This window comes from Gymnodraco acuticeps, unplaced genomic scaffold, assembly GCF_902827175.1.
Source record: "Gymnodraco acuticeps unplaced genomic scaffold, fGymAcu1.1, whole genome shotgun sequence".
Taxonomy (NCBI): Eukaryota; Metazoa; Chordata; class Actinopteri; order Perciformes; family Bathydraconidae; genus Gymnodraco; species Gymnodraco acuticeps.
In genome coordinates, this window is record NW_022991011.1 from 304,432 (window position 1) to 322,431 (window position 18,000).

General features: G+C 43.2%; 1 pseudogene; it reads right to left on the reverse strand.

Annotated features, from left to right (window-relative positions):
* Positions 1 to 834: 834 nt before the first annotated feature.
* The window catches only part of LOC117559432, a 27,392-nt pseudogene continuing 10,226 nt past the window's right edge, over positions 835 to 18,000 (reverse strand).

Consider the following 18,000-nt stretch of genomic DNA (forward strand, 5'->3'; position numbering starts at 1 on the left):
GTTTCACACACATGAAGCTTTGCTCATGCATCCGTCTTCTCCATGCTCCTCTTCTTCCTTTACCCTCCTGACATGACTCCATCATGCAACGCTGCTGAACTCATTTACACTTCACAGGCTTTAAGCTGGGATGGTTTGACTCTGTTCATCCTGTGATAGAGTTTTAATCTCAAGTTTGAGATGAAGGCAGCAGAGAGGTCAGTTCAGTCTAATCCAAAATGTACATATCCACATGTAGCAATAAGTGTTAGAAAGAATATTCCCTGTTCCCCGGCTTGAGCTTGAATCTCAGGATCCATGTGTCTGTGATCCTCTCCAGGATGGAAGGAGTCATCACATACAGAGCATCAACTAGTTCCTGAACAGTGTCCTTCACATGCTGATATCCAAGAGAGGGAGTTACACAGTCACAAGATGGAGGAATAGAAAGCAGTATTCAATGTTTACTTCAGATTAGCTCCACGTCAGAAATGAGCATGCTTGATGTCTCTCTCCATAGAGGCTGAATCATCATGTTAATCACATAGCATATGCCTCAAACAGTCCTGATGCTCTTCTAGGTAATCACACATCCTGTCATGTTCACAGCTACAGTTGGGATACCTTTGTTATCACGTGACTCTCATGTTGGAAGAGGACATTCAGGATTTTCCCAACAAGGGATCACGGTATGAATACTACCATACGAGTATATGTAGCACACGTTATACAGAGGGTGATCACAGTCGATTGGTTTAGCTAAGTGTCTGAAAATGGTCAGACTTCATATCAATAGTTCAGAAATCATGTTATAATGAAGTAAAACCCCTCAGACTCAGGTTGGTACTAACTAACATCAGCTGTGATCCTGAACAGACTGAACTATCTGGGCAGCAGGGAGGAGGTCTCTGGAACAGGAGGAGACTCTTCCTCCTACAGAGGAACCAGAGACACTGAGGAACCAGACAGAACTGCAAACCCAGCGTAGAGAGGTTCAGTGAATGTGGTTCTGAGGGTGTGGAGGTGGATCAGTGTGTCTCTAGAGGAGACTCTGTAGAAGGAGAGAGAGCCAGCAGGATGATCCAGATACACTGCTACTCTATCAGAAGAGGAGTACCAGGAGGAGGAGGAGGAGGAGGAGGAGGAGGAGGAGGAGGAGGAGGAGGAGGAGGAGGAGGAGGAGGAGGAGGAGGAGGTGTGTGTTTCTCTGTTATTGTGCCAGACAGAGTAACGACCATCAGAGCATCTCAGACTCCAGGACTGATCATTCCTTCCAAACACACAGTCCTCTCCGTTTCCTCTCCTCTTGATTCCTCTGTAAGTCACTGATATATGAACCCCTCTTCTCCACTCGACCTCCCAGTAACAGCGACCAGTCAGAGCTTCTCTACACATCAGCTGATACCAGGAGTCAAACCTCTCTGGATGATCAGGATATGGCTGCTTCTCCTCCACACATGTCACCTTCCTGTTGTCCTCAGACAGTTTGAGGTTCCTGTGAGCTGTGTTTGTGTCGAGTGAGAGTTCACAGGAATCTGGGGAGAGGAACAGCAGCAGTTATTCATCTATCAGCTGTTCATTTATTGACACTTTGATGATGAAGGTTACATTTCAAGATGGTGGCTGCTTTGTTTCATGAATCAAATAAACCACACTCACACTTCCTCGGACCGGGTCTCAGCCATCGGACTCCAGCAGGCTCCATCCTGAAAGAAGTGGGGGGGGGGGGGGTCAGAGCAGCATGGAAACATGGACATGACATCACTCTCACACCTCAGAGCTTTGTTATTCTCCACAAAGGAACCTACATGTTCACATATTACATATACACGATTATTAATCAGACGACATTATTTTTGTCAGTCAAACATCTGATTATTAGCCGATGAATGAAGCTCATTTTTTCAATTATTATCTATCAGAAAATAAGATTTATCAGTGTTCAGTTAGTCCATTATGTTCACTCAGGACTCTCCGAGACACATTCAATAAGTGTTTCTCTTACCTGGAATCTGAAGAGGAAATAAATGAACTTTATTTGAAGGTACCTGTTATGCACAGAATTCACAGGACATCTGATAGTTCATCATTGATTTTAAGGTGCTTTATAAAATAAATAAATCAAATAGAAGAAGCACTTCAGAATCAGTTGAGATACAGGAGTGTAGATCACGTCCATCAGGAGTGGGATGATCTCTGCTGTAGGTTTATGTTGTGGGATGGATTTTCTGAATCATGCCACCTAAGTCGTTGTCTCCCCTGACTTTATTGTCAAATTAATAAAAGCCAGTTTAGGTCAGCCAATTAAAATGAGCATTAAAATCGTGATCAGAATCTAAAATGATAAATATTTCTTCCTTGTCTTCGTGTCCTCGGTACCCTTTCATTGTATTGTCTTGGCCTATTTTCTTAAAGTCTGTGTCTTTGTGACTTTTTTGAAAACCAGGATTTACATGAACACCTCCAGTATACATGTATAATACCTGAGCGTGTCCAGTCTCCAGAGAGGATCCTCCAGTCCAGCAGACAGCAGCTTCTCTCCTGAGTCTCCTGGATGATTGTAGCTCAGGTCCAGCTCTCTCAGATGGGAGGGGTTGGATCTCAGAGCTGAAGCCAGAGAAACACAGCCTCCCTCTGAGACCAGACAGCCTGACAGCCTGAACACACACAGAACAACATGTCACATAATCTGAGGCCACTGTGAGGACTGCAGGGTTAGTGAAATACTGTATGTACTTAATACCGTTGGCTTATGTGAGGTGACTTTCTGATTTCTCTCTGATAGTTCAAGATCCAACAAGAGTGAGAAATTAACTTCATGAAATATATTCATTGAAAAATGTTGGAACAAAATGAATTTGACTAGAAGGAAATCATTGAATTCATTTATTAATCTAAATATAGATTAATATGGCCTTCAATTAAACAGACTGAATCCTGACCTGAGAGTCTCCAGAGTACAGTGTGGACTCTCCAGTCCAGCAGACAGCAGCTTCACTCCTGAATCCTGCAGGTCGTTGTTACTCAGGTCCAGCTCTCTCAGACTAGAGGACTGGGAGCTGAGGACTGAGGACAGAGCTGCACAGCTTCTCTTTGACAGCTCACAGCCACTCAGTCTGAGGAGAGAAAACAAGCAATATGTTAAAATGATGAGCAGAATATTTAAGTTGTGATATATGAATGTTTCTGGACTTACAGAGTCTTCCTGGAGGCTTTGACCACTGGCAGCAGCCTCAGAAGAGCCTCCTCTGAAGCAGAGTATTTCTTCAGGTCAAACACGTCCAGATCTTCTTCTGATGACAGTAAGATGAAGACCAGAGCTGACCACTGAGCAGGAGACAGATTATCTGTGGAGAGACTTCCTGAACTCAGGGACTGTTGGATCTGCTCCACTAGAGAACGATCATTCAGTTCATTCAGACAGTGGAACAGGTTGATGCTTCTCTCTGGAGACAGATCCTCATCCATCTTCTTCTTCATGTACTGGACTGTTTCCTTGTTGGTCTTTGAGCTACTTCCTGTTTCTGTCAGCAGACCACGTAGGAGTTTCTGATTGGTCTCCAGTGAAAGACCCAGGAGGAAGCGGAGGAACAAGTCCAGGTGTCCGTTTGGACTCTGTAAGGCCTGGTCCACAAGCACTCTGGTAAGAGGTGTGTTAGTTCAGGTTTGGGTCTTAAGACTTTAGGCAGCCTGGAGGTTGTTGGTTCTTCTGACAGCAGGTTTGACTCCAGAGGTGATGAAGGTCAGATGGACATGAAGAGCAGCCAGAAACTCCTGAACGCTCAGATGGACGAAGCAGAACACCGTGTCCTGGTACAGTCCTCTCTCCTCTCTAAAGACCTGTGTGAACACTCCTGAGTACACTGAGGCTGCTCTGATATCGATGCCACACTCTGTCAGGTCGGACTCATAGAAGATCAGGTTGCCTTTCTGCAGCTGCTCAAAAGCCAGTTTCCCCAGAGCCTCCATCATCTTCCTGCTCTCTGGACTCCAGTGTGGATCTGTCTCAGCTCCTCCATCATACTTGATGATCTTCACTTTGGACTGAACCACCAGGAAGTGGATGTACATCTCAGTCAGGTCTTGGGCAGCTCTCCTCCCTCTCTGGTTTTCAACACCTCCTCCAGAACTGAAGCAGAGATCCAGCAGAAGACTGGGATGTGGCACATGATGTGGAGGCTTCGTGAGGTCTTGATGTGGGAGATGATGGTGCCGGCCTGCTCCTGATCTTTGAATCTCTTCCTGAAAGTACTCCTCCTTCTGTGGGTCAGTGAACCCTCGGACCTCTGTCACCATGTCCACACACTCAGGAGGGATCTGATTGGCTGCTGCAGGTCGTGTGGTTATCCAGAGGCGAGCAGAGGGAAGCAGCTTCCCCCCTGATGAGGTTTGTCAGCAGCACATCCACTGAGGTGGACTCTGTGACATCAGTCAGGATCTCAGTGTTGAGGAAGTCCAGAGGAAGTCGACACTCATCCAGACCGTCAAAGATGAACACGACCGGGAACTGATCAAACCTGCAGATTCCTGCGTCTCTGGTTTCAGAGAAGAAGTGAATGAACAAGTTCCACCAAGCTGTACTTGTTCTCTCTCACCACATTCAGCTCTCTGAAGGTGAATGGAAATGTGAACTGGATGTCCTGGTTGGCTTTGCCTTCAGCCCAGTCCAGAGTGAACTTCTGTGTTAAGACTGTTTTCCCAATGCCAGCCACGCCCTTTGTCAGCACTGCTCTGATTGGTGCATCTCTTCCAGGTGAGGCTTTAAAGAGGTCTTCTTGTCTGATGGTTGTTTCTGGTCTGTCTGGTTTCCTGGATGCTGTTTCAATCTGTCTGACCTCATGTTCATCATTGACCTCTGCAGACCCCCCCCTCTGTGATGTAGAGCTCTGTGTAGATCTGGTTCAGAAGGGTTGGGTTTCCTGCTTTAGCAATGCCCTCAAACACACACTGGAACCTCTTCTGCAGGTTAGACTTAAGTTTACGCTGACACAGTCCAGAACGACTTCCTGAATGAACACACAACAAAGCAGACCAATGAGTAAAAGGAATCCTTAAAGAATGAGTATCTCAGTATACTTTGTTCCATCTCAACATTTATCCAGCTTGTTAAATCTCTATAGAAACCCTCTTACTGCTCTGCAGACGGTCAGCCAGCTCCTCCTGCTTCATGCTCCTCAGGAAGTGCAGAGAGATGTTCAGAAATGCCTCTCTGCTCCTCCTCTGCTCTTCATCCTCACCATCCAACACCTCCTCATCCTCCCTCTGACTCTCTAAGCATTCTGGGTAATCTGAACACAGAGCCTTCTGGAACTTCTTCAGCTCGTTCTTCACAAAAGTGATGATGTTGTCCTCCAGCAGCTGGAACAGAATACATGAACAACACAATCAAACTAAAGTCACCAAACATCAGATCCATGTTGGACAGACTGACCATCCACTGATCTACAAAGTGCATCATGGAGTTGACTGTGAGCAGAACAGATGTAGAGTAGCTGTAGTTCATGTACAGACCATAAATGTGGAGTCCAGCTGTGTCTGATGCTGCTGGGCAGACTGACCTCTGGGAGCCTCTGAGCTCTGCTGGTCCTCTCTGTGAGGAATCATGAACTCACATTATGTCTGCTCCACAGACTTTACATACAAAGACACAGAGCAGTTCTATAAAGATGTTGTGTTCTGTCATAATACATCATCATGCAAATCAGATGCTCACACTGATGGTCGACCAATTCTGAGTCTGACTGAGGAACAGCAAGCTCTCCAGTTTATATGAACAGTTTTAAATACTTACTACAAGTCAGAAGAACAGCTTCCATCTTTGAAGTTAATCAGAGCATCCTTAGACCGAGCACTCTTCAGGGACACACAGCTGGGTCCAGGAGACTGTTCTCTCTGCTGCTGGGAACTGAGAGAAACACTAAGTTGACTTTATTTCATTCAGAAAACTCATGTTTGAAATGTTTATTGACAGTGGCCTGTAGTTTGAGTTTGGCGTCTTGGCTCCGGCCTAATCCCATCCCGCATTTATTTACATAGAATATAAGGAAGGATGATTATTAAATAACTCCCCCCCCCCCCCATATTTTCCTGCATGGACCTGACCTGACGCTGGCGATCTGATAGATCTTCTACGTGTATGCCTGGCACCAGCTGCCATATGGCTGTACCCTGTAAGCTCATTGGCTAGGAGGGAAAAAATACTAACTAATGAGACTACTCAGGTTTAGGCCTGGGACCAGGGCCCTAATTACACTGACTGAGTGATATTTGATCAATGTGTTATCAATGTTTAAAGATTCAACAGAAGTTGTGGTCTGCCCATCATTCATCATATTTAAAACCAGATGCAAACAAATCATTGGCTTTGAATACTTACACGGGTCATTGGAAGAACGTCCATCTTTGAAGTTAATCAGATGATCCTTAGACCAATCACTCTTCAGGGACACACAGCTGGGTTCAGGAGACTCTTCTCTCTGCTGCTTGGAGCTAATAGAAAGACACAAATGTACAGAAGCAACGAGATTTATATCTCTGCTTTCAGTGGCTTTTGGACAGTTATAGACCGTTGATCTCTGCAATGAGTCCCTAAGATCGCTGAAACTAAACCCAAGACAACTCTAGCTACCTCCCAGATATCTGCATTAGTGCCTGAAACTCTCCAACTAATTCCTAAATCGCTGCTGCAACGAAGACTTCTCTGAAAACATTGGTTCCTTTTTTAAACACCTTCTTATCAATTGACTACAATAACAACTTTTCATTGAGTTAATATTAACAGAGTAGAAATTATCATTATATTTATGAGAGCACTTTGACCCACAGAGGACTCAATACAAATGAAATATGAGCCTCATAAGATAAGAGAAGTATCAACGTTATGAGTCAATGTTCAGGGGATAAAGTAGGGAAACAAGTCTTTGCAACAAGTCTCTAAATCTCTGGAACTAGTCCTCAGATCTCTCTGCATTGATTGGTTCATGCTTCAAAGACTGGTTTTTTCCATCGTAACAATAATAAACTGTTTCTGAGTTATTAATTAACAGAGATCTTTCTATGAGAGCACTTTGACCCACAGGCGCCTCAATGAATATGGAATATGAGCCTTCGTAAGATAAGAGAAGCATCAAAGTCCAAACTGCAGTCCAGTGTCAGGATTCAGTCTGAATGTGTTTTATAGATTTATAGGTTTGTTAAGAGTCAATGTTCAGGAGAAAGAGCAGAGACAGCAAACAGCCAGTCAGTGAGAGAGAACATGTTGACGCCGAAACAGTTTCAAACATCATGTGAAGTGTTGAGTGTGATACCTTTCCATGTTGGTGATAGCCTGCAGCCACCTGATGGAGACAGACACACGGCTTCATTATTACTTTAATGTCATTATATTAGTTAGTGATGAGGAGATAACATCTGTGTCTACATGTAGACTTTAAAGACAGTGAGCTGTAGTTTCTAACATCAGCTGTCAGATAAACTGAGTGCTGTCATTCTAAAGACAGGAGGTGAACACATGAACCCACAAAGAGCAGCTGTTTGAAACATTAGACACTGAATGAATCAAAGTCCCACTCACTCAGTTTCTTCTCATGAACTCCATCAGCTGTGAGGACCAGGTCTGTGTAGAAGAAGAGGTTCCTGCTGATCTGACCATGTGCTCCATCAGGAGTAACTCCTCTGCTTCTTCATCCGTCCTCTGTGTCCAGCACTCTGATGAAGCAGTGTGACGCTGCAGCTCTCACTTCAAACTCTATATGACTTTATATTGTAGTTAAAGATTAACCCCCAGCCGCTCCATGCTGCACTCTGACAGCTGAGAGCAGAGCAGGGGACACTAAAGAGTGACGCACACAGCTGAGAACAGACCAGGGGACACTAAAGAGTGACGCACACAGCTGAGAGCAGATCAGGGGACACTAAAGAGTGACGCACACAGCTGAGAACAGACCAGGGGACACTAAAGAGTGACGCACACAGCTGGGAGACCAGGGGACACTAAAGAGTGACGCACACAGCTGGGAGACCAGGGAACACTAAAGAGTGATGCACACAGCTGAGAACAGACCAGGGGACACTAAAGAGTGACGCACACAGCTGGGAGACCAGGGGACACTAAAGAGTGACGCACACAGCTGAGAGCAGACCAGGGGACACTAAAGAGTGACGCACACAGCTGGGAGACCAGGGGACACTAAAGAGTGACGCACACAGCTGGGAGACCAGGGGACACTAAAGAGTGACGCACACAGCTGGGAGACCAGGGGACACTAAAGAGTGACGCACACAGCTGGGAGACCAGGGGACACTAAAGAGTGACGCACACAGCTGGGAGACCAGGGGACACTAAAGAGTGACGCACACAGCTGGGAACAGATCCTCATCACTGACAGCATCAACGTCTCTGTCTGCAACGTGTCCAACACTTCATACATTTACTCAACTAAGAGCACTTCCATGTTGAGCTACGTGATACTTGTTGGTAGAGGTTATTGGTTCCCTTTGTTCTTTGGGCAACAGAAGATTGAAGTATTCTCAAACACCTGAGAAATGATAATCGTCCACCAACACTTTCTGCACCAATAAGCCGATCTGTTGTAAGAAGATTAGAAACGTGCAGAGAATAAAGTGAATGTGGTGGAAGACGTTGATGTGGCTGGGTCGTCCTTTAATGCACGAATACACAAAACCACAATACAAGAAACCTGGAGATTCTGCAAGTTTAATTTCCACTGGACTTAAAGAACCCCTCGACCTTCTTCTCATCATTTAATTATTCTCCTGATGAATGCTCTATCATTTAGTTAATTGCTCATTGTGGTGCTTTGAGTCCCAGTTGAGTCCCTTGTGTTTGCTGTTGTCACAGGCAGATGCTGTTTCTTGGTATTTTAGGATTAACATATCCATACAGTGTAATAATGGAAATAGTCAGTAGTTCTGGTGAAATACATACGGTTTAATGTCTTTCCAAACAATCTGTTTCCTTTCAAATCATTATTTAATTACCAACCTCCCAGATATTTGCATTAGTGCCTGAAACTCTCCAACTAATACCTAAATCCCTGCTGCAAGTATGAAGACTTCTTTGCATACACCTTCTTAAAAATAAAAACTTTTCATTGAGTTAGAATTAACAGAGTAGAAATGATCATTCTTTCTATCAGAGCACTTTGACCCACAGAGGCCTCAATAATCTCAATCTGCATGTCATATATGTATTTGTTGCTATGTTTATAAATGTCATGTTCTTATCTATTGTATTTGACGGGACTACGGATGGAAATTAGCTCAAAGCTCAAATCCGGCTCATTTACACTTGTAAGCATTATTTTGATTTAAAGTGTTTATCAATGTGCACTGTCCCGGTTCAAATAAACGATTACATATACATAATACTCCTCAGATCTCTTATTGTTTCTGAGTTATTCATTAACAGAGATCTTTCTATGAGAGCACTTTGACCCACAGACGCCTCAATAAATATGGAATATGAGCCTTCGTAAGATAAGAGAAGTATCAAAGTCCAGTCCAGAATCAGGATTCAATCTGAATGTGTTTTATAGATTTACAGGTTTGTTAAGAGTCAATGTTCAGGAGAAAGAGCAGAGACAGCAAACAGCCAGTCAGTGAGAGAGAACATGTTGAAGCAGAAACAGTTTCAAACATCATGTGAAGTGTTGAGTGTGATACCTTTCCATGTTGGTGATAGCCTGCAGCCACCTGATGGAGACAGACACACGGCTTCATTTGGTGGGAATGCTGACACAGCATTCCAACTATCTGTTAAGCTAAGCACAAAATCATTTATTATTCCGCCGGGTTATTTTGCACCTCTTCTTCTCCCACATTGAGCATCGCAGAAACTCCGTTCAAACATCAAAACGTTCACCTCGGTCGGGAATCGATGGATATTACTTTTATCTTCATAACTTTCATAATTAATCACATTTTGAACATGGAAGTCAATGGAGAACTCTTCAGACTTCAACAACCTTCATGCAACTTCAACTGCTAACTGCTCCTTCATACCTTCACTTAGAAACCTCATTCCAACTTTAAAATGTTACACATCTTTCTGACATTATTCATGTAACACAACTTTGAAATCTGATTGTTACTTTTAGAGATATTAAACATTGTTCAGACCTTTGTACAGAGGCCTTCTTCAGATTTTAGAGTGTGTGATGTCACAGCTATAGTGGAGGACAGATTTAATTTTGCCTTCATATTTTCTTTTAAACCTGCCATAATTCCCAAACCCTACATTCCTGAGACATCATTTTTCTTGAGAAACTTAGGAAAACATCTAGCTTGAAAGATTAAAAAACAATTAAGCAAAAATAATTGAACAAAATGCCTCTTGAGAGCATGAAGTGACAAAAACCTTCAACATGTCTCCATTAAACCTCATAGTAACTTCAGCCTCACCTTTTCCCACCACAGCAGCCGCACACCTTTAGTTAAACTGCCCAAAAGGCCACATTACTAACCCGAAAGTACACAAAAAGCACACTTCAGATGCTCAAGTTCCTTGACATGCTTCACGCTTTGAAATTTCACCGATATCTGTTACAGTTCTTCAACAAAACGTTCACATGTAAGAGGTTTATCTCTCATTCAGAACAATGCAAATGCTCTCCTCTCACTGATTACCATGGAAACCTTTGATCTCTGGACACCTCGTTAGCTCAAATATAAACACCTGTGTCATGGAACACGATGATGTCATCACTCCAACTGACATAATTAGAGCAGCAGAACTAAACGACGTGGTCCCTGGAGTTTAACAGAATGTCCTCTATTCCTTCCCCGTCTGATGGAGACTTCATACTGACTTCAACATGTTCCACATATTTAGACATTATTGGTGACGTATGCTTTTAGTTCTAAAGTTTTCAGTTAAAATATTCTGCTGCTTTTTCATGCATTCAGACTTTTATGTTCTTGTTCTTATTTCACATTCAATTCCCCTCTATTCATGAACCCTTTAAAGTACTCAGCCACACCACTTATATACCAGGTGCGACTGTTGCTATGTCAGTTAATCTTTCAAATACAAGGTTGGTTGATTCAAGCTCTTGTAGTCAATATGCCAAGGTATTTATCCCTAACATTTTATCAGCTAACTAATGACACACACTCAGAGGATCTTTATAAACGTTGTAAGTATTGCACATCTTTAAACATGACTCTTATAAATCACTTTTAAAACCAACGATGCACTACAGTGTCAGCTTTTCTAAAATAGAAACTTCAATGTTCACATCTTTCTAAATTATTCTACTTTTCAATGACCTACAAATAATCCTAATAATAATCCCATTTCCAACTGTTCATATTTTTTGGTCAATTAACAAACCTGTTACAAATGTGTGTTCAACAAATGTGAGCCTTGCCACATTTATTTGATCACCATGGAAACCTTTTGATCTCTGGACACCTCGTTAGTTAAAATATCTCAAATACCTGTGTCATGGAACACGATGATGTCAAAAACTCCAACTGGACATGCTCAGAGCAGCATATTTCAGATAATGGTTAATTGGTCCTGCCCTCAACAGCTCTACGTCAATTATGGGGTTCATCATGTCGTTTCCCATGGATACGCATCCCTCGCATAAAACACGATGTCGCTTGTAACTCCAATGGACATGGTCCGATCTTCCCCAAAACCTTCGCTTGTATATCACTGGTCCATGCCTCAACAGCTTTACGCCAAATCTGAGATCTCACCATAGGCTGTTGCCATGGAAACGCATCCCTCGCCATACAACACGATGTCGCTGTAGCTCCAATGGACACGGTCCGGTCGTCCCACAATCTTCACCTGTATATCACCTCTCCATGCCTCAACAGCTCTACGTCAAATCTGACATCTCACCATATGCCGTTTCCATGGAAAGAGGTAAGAGGTTTATCTCTCATTCAGAACAATGCAAATGCTCTCCTCTCACTGATTACCATGGAAACCTTTGATCTCTGGACACCTCGTTAGCTCAAATATAAACACCTGTGTCATGGAACACGATGATGTCATCACTCCAACTGACATAATTAGAGCAGCAGACTACGACGTGGTCCCTGGAGTTTAACAGAATGCTCTATTCCTTCCGTCTGATGGAGACTTCATACTGACTCAACATGTTTCCACATATTTTAGACATTATTGGTGACGTATGCTTTTAGTTCTAAAGTTTTCAGTTAAAATATTCTGCTGCTTTTTCATGCATTCAGACTTTGTATGTTCTTGTTCTTATTTCACATCAATCCCCTCTATTCATGAACCCTTTAAAGTACTCAGCCACACACTTATATACCAGGTGCGACTGTTGCTATGTCCAGTAATCTTTCAAATACAAGGTTGTTTGATTCAAGCTCTTGTAGTCAATATGCCAAGGTATTTATCCCCTAACTTTTATCACTAACTAATGACAACACACTCAGAGGATCTTTATAAACGTTGTAAGTATTGCACATCTTAACATGACTCTTATAAATCACTTTTAAAACCAACGATGCACTACAGTGTCAGCTTTTTCTAAAATAGAACTTCAATGTTCACATCTTTCTAAATTATTCTACTTTTCAATGACCTACAAATAATCCTAATAATAATCCCATTTCCAACTGTTTAATATTTTTTGGTCAATTAACAAACCTGTTACAAATGTGTTGTTCAACAAATGTGAGCCTTTGCCACATTTATTTGATCACCATGGAAACCTTTGATCTCTGGACACCTCGTTAGTTAAAATATCTCAAATACCTGTGTCATGGACACGATGATGTCAAAACTCCAACTGACATGCTCAGAGCAGCATATTTCAGATAATGGTTAATGGTCCTGCCCTCAACAGCTCTACGTCAATTATGGGGTGTCATCATGTCGTTTCCATGGATACGCATCCCTCGCCATAAAACACGATGTCGCTGTAACTCCAATGGACATGGTCCGATCTTCCCCAAAACTTCGCTTGTATATCACTGGTCCATGCCTCAACAGCTTTACGCCAAATCTGAGATCTCACCATAGGCTGTTGCCATGGAAACGCATCCCTCGCCATACAACACGATGTCGCTGTAGCTCCAATGGACACGGTCCGGTCGTCCCACAATCTTCACCTGTATATCACCTCTCCATGCCTCAACAGCTCTACGTCAATCTGACATCTCACCATATGCCGTTTCCATGGGAAACGCATCCCTCGCCATAAAACATGATGTTGTCGTAACGCCTATGAAAAGGGTCAAAAAAAGCACCACACTTCAGATAATGGTTAATGATTTCGCTATAACTCCTATAAAAATGTTCAAAAAGTGCTCAAACTTCACGTGTGGCTAACAGTCCAAGCCGTGACGACATCTACGGGACAGTTTTGAGATTTCTTCAAATGCCGTTGCCATGGCAACACAAGCTCGTCATGAAACACGGTTTTCTCATGACTTCAGTGAAAATGCTCCAAACGGCCCACAACTTCACAGGTTTGGTAACGATGCAGCCATCAACGCATCTAAGCGTATTATGGGATGTCATCAAATGCCGTTGGCATGGCAACAGATCGTTCGCCATCAAGTGAGTTCAAAAGTTTGCAGTTCAAATATTCTGATGCTTTTCCAAGTCTTTTCACTTTCTTTTCTTCTCTCATCACACATTCAAGCCCCCAGTGTTCATGAATCAATTCAATCTAAATTATTCACTTTCTTCTTACACATTACATTTCAGCATAGCAGTTTAGCGTCAGCTTTTCAGCATTAAGCATTCCCACTAGCAATTTCTTCAGGAATTGCATTCTCTAGTAGCATTCTCTGCTTCTTCATCCGTCCTCTGTGTCCAGCACTCTGATAAAGCAGTGTGACGCTGCAGCTCTCAGTTCAAACTGTATATGACTTTATATTGTAGATGTTAAAGATGAACCCCCAACCGCTCCCTGCTGCACTCTGACAGCTGAGAACAGACCAGGGGACACTAAAGAGTGACGCACACAGCTGGGAGACCAGGGGACACTAAAGAGTGACGCACACAGCTGGGAGACCAGGGGACACTAAAGAGTGACGCACACAGCTGGGAACAGATCCTCCTCACTGACAGCATCAACGTCTCTGTCTGCAACGTGTCCAACACTTCATACATTTACTCAACTAAGAGCACTTCCATGTTGAGCTACGTGATACTTGTTGGTACAGGTTATTGGTTCCCTTTGTTCTTTGGGCAACAGAAGATTGAAGTATTCTCAAACACCTGAGAAATGATAATCGTCCACCAACACTTTCTGCACCAATAAGCCGATCTGTTGTAAGAAGATTAGAAACGTGCAGAGAATAAAGTGAATGTGGTGGAAGACGTTGATGTGGCTGGGTCGTCCTTTATGCACGAATACACAAAACCACAATACAAGAAAACCTGGAGATTCTGAAAGTTTAATTTCCACTGGACTCAAAGAACCCCTCGACCTTCTTCTCATCATCTCAAGAACTCCTGATGAATGCTCTATCATTTAGTTAATTGCTCATTGTGGTGCTTTGAGTCCCAGTTGAGTCCCTTGTGTTTGCTGTTGTCACAGGGCAGATGCTTGTTTCTTGGTATTTTAGGATTACATATCCTACAGTGTAATAATGGAAATAGTCAGTATTTGGTGTGAAATACATACGGTTTAATGTCTGACCAAACAATCTGTTTCCTTTCAAATCATTATTCAATTACCAACCTCAATATGTTAAGTATGATTACTCACCAATGACATCATTAAGTGGCCAAAATCTGATCAGCTTATTTTCAGACAGGTTTTTATAGAAATGGGTCAGGACAAAAAGAGAGAGAATCTTTGTTCCTGGAACTTTCAGAGTCTCTTTCCACAGAGGGGACACATGTTGATGTAGAAGAGACATGAAGAAGAGGGGACACATGTTGATGTAGAATAGACATGAAGAAGAGGGGACACATGTTGATGTAGAAGAGACATGAAGAAGAGGGGACACATGTTGATGTAGAAGAGACATGAAGAAGAGGGGACACATGTTGATGTAGAAGAGACATGAAGAAGAGGGGACACGTTGATGTAGAAGAGACATGAAGAAGAGGGGAACATGTTGATGTAGAAGAGACATGAAGAAGGAGGGGACACATGTTGAGTGTAGAAGAGACATGAAGAAGAGGGGACACATGTTGATGTAGAGAGAAGGACTGAAGAAGAGGGGACACATGTTGATGTAGAAGAGACATGAAGAAGAGGGGACACATGTTGATGTAGAAGAGACATGAAGAAGAGGGGACACATGTTGATGTAGAAGAGAACATGAAGAAGAGGGGACACATGTTGATGTAGAAGAGACATGAAGAAGAGGGGACACATGTTGATGTAGAAGAGACAGGAAGAAGAGGGGACACATGTTGATGGAGAAGAGAAAAAGAAGAGGGGACACATGTTGATGTAGAAGAGACATGAAGAAGAGGGGACACATGTTGATGTAGAGGAGACATGGAGAAGAGGGGACACATGTTGATGTGATAGAAGAGGACATGGAGAAGAGGGGACACAGTTGATGTAGAAGAGCATGAAGAAGAGGGGACACATGTGATGTAGAAGAGACATGAAGAAGAGGGGACACATGTTGATGTAGAGGAGAGATGTAGAGAAGAGGGGACACATGTTGATGTAGAAGAGACATGGAGAAGAGGGGACACATGTTGATGTAGAAGAGACATGAAGAAGAGGGGACACATGTTGATGTAGAAGAGACATGAAGAAGAGGGGACACATGTTGATGTAGAGAGACATGAAGAAGAGGGGACACATGTTGATGTAGAGGAGACATGGAGAAGAGGGGACACGTGTTGATGTAGAAGAGACATGAAGAAGAGGGACACATGGAGTGTAGAAGAGACATGAGAAGAGGGGACACATGTTGATGAGGAAGAGACATGAAGAAGAGGGGACACATGTTGATGTAGAAGAGACATGAAGCAGAGGGGACACATGTTGATGAGGAAGAGACATGAAGAAGAGGGGACACATGTTGATGTAGAAGAGATGTGAAGAAGAGGGGACACATGTTGATGTAGAATAGACATGAAGAAGAGGGGACACATGTTGATGAGGAAGAGACATGAAGAAGAGGGGACACATGTTGATGTAGAAGAGATGTGAAAAGAAGAGGGGACACATGTTGATGTAGAATAGACATGAAGAAGAGGGGACACATGTTGATGTAGAAAGAGACATGAAGAAGAGGGGACACCATGTTGATGTAGAAGAGACATGAAGAAGAGGGGGGGACACATGTTGATGTCGAAGAGACATGAAGAAGAGGGGACACATGTTGATGTAGAAGAGACATGAAGAAGAGGGGACACATGTTGATGTAGAAGAGACATGAAGAAGAGGGGACACATGTTGATGTAGAAGAGACATGGAGAAGAGGGGACACATGTTGATGCAGAAGAGACATGAAGAAGAGGGGACACATGTTGATGTAGAAGAGACATGAAGAAGAGGGGACACATGTTGATGTAGAGGAGACATGGAGAAGAGGGGACACATGTTGATGTAGAAGAGACATGGAGAAGAGGGGACACATGTTGATGTAGAAGAGACATGAAGAAGAGGGGGACACATGTTGATGTAGAGGAGACATGGAGAAGAGGGGGACACATGTTGATGTAAAGAGACATGGAGAAGAGGGGACACATGTTGATGTAGAAGAAGAGGACATGAAGAAGGGGGGACACATGTTGATGTAGAAGAGACATGAAGAAAGAGAGGGGACACATGTTGATGTAGAAGAGACATGAAGAAGAGGGGACACATGTTGATGTAGAGGAGACATGGAGAAGAGGGGACACGTTGTTGATGTAGAAGAGACTGAAGAAGAGGGGACACATGTTGATGTAGAAGAGGACATGAGAAGAGGGGACACATGTTGATGAGGAAGAGACATGAAGAAGAGGGGACACATGTTGATGTAGAAGAGATGTGAAGAAGAGGGGACACATGTTGATGTAGAATAGACATGAAGAAGAGGGGACACATGTTGATGAGGAGAAGAGACATGAAGAAGAGGGGACCACAGGTTGATGTAGAAGAGATGTGAAGGAAGAGGGGGACACATGTTGATGTAGAATAGACATGAAGAAGAGGGGACACATGTTGATGTAGAAGAGACATGAAGAAGAGGGGACACATGTTGATGTAGAAGAGACATGAAGAAGAGGGGACACATGTTGATGTAGAAGAGACATGAAGAAGAGGGGACACATGTTGATGTAGAAGAGACATGAAGAAGAGGGGACACATGTTGATGTAGAGAGACATGGGAGAAGAGGGGACACATGTTGATGCAGAAGAGACATGAAGAAGAGGGGACACATGTTGATGTAGAAGAGACATGAATAAGAGGGGACACATGTTGATGTAGAGGAGACATGGAGAAGAGGGGACACATGTTGATGTAGAAGAGACATGGAGAAGAGGGGACACATGTTGATGTAGAAGAGACATGAAGAAGAGGGGACACATGTTGATGTAGAAGAGACATGAAGAAGAAGAGGGGACATGTTGATGTAGAGGAGACATGGAGAAGAGGGGACACATGTTGATGTAGAAGAGACATGGAGAAGAGGGGACACATGTTGATGTAGAAGAGACATGAAGAAGAGGGGGACACATGTGATGTAGAAGAGACATGGAAGAGGGGACACATGTTGATGTAGAAGAGACATGAAGAAGAGGGGACACATGTTGATGTAGAGGAGACATGGAGAAGAGGGGACACGTGTTGATGTAGAAGAGACATGAAGAAGAGGGGACACATGTTGATGTAGAAGAGACATGAAGAAGAGGGGACACATGTTGATGAGGAAGAGACATGAAGAAGAGGGGACACATGTTGATGTAGAAAGAGACATGAAGCAGAGGGGACACATGTTGATGTAGAAGAGATGTGAAGAGAGGGGACACATGTTGATGTAGAAAGCACATGAAGAAGAGGGGACACATGTTGATGTAGAAGAGACATGAAGAAGAGGGGACA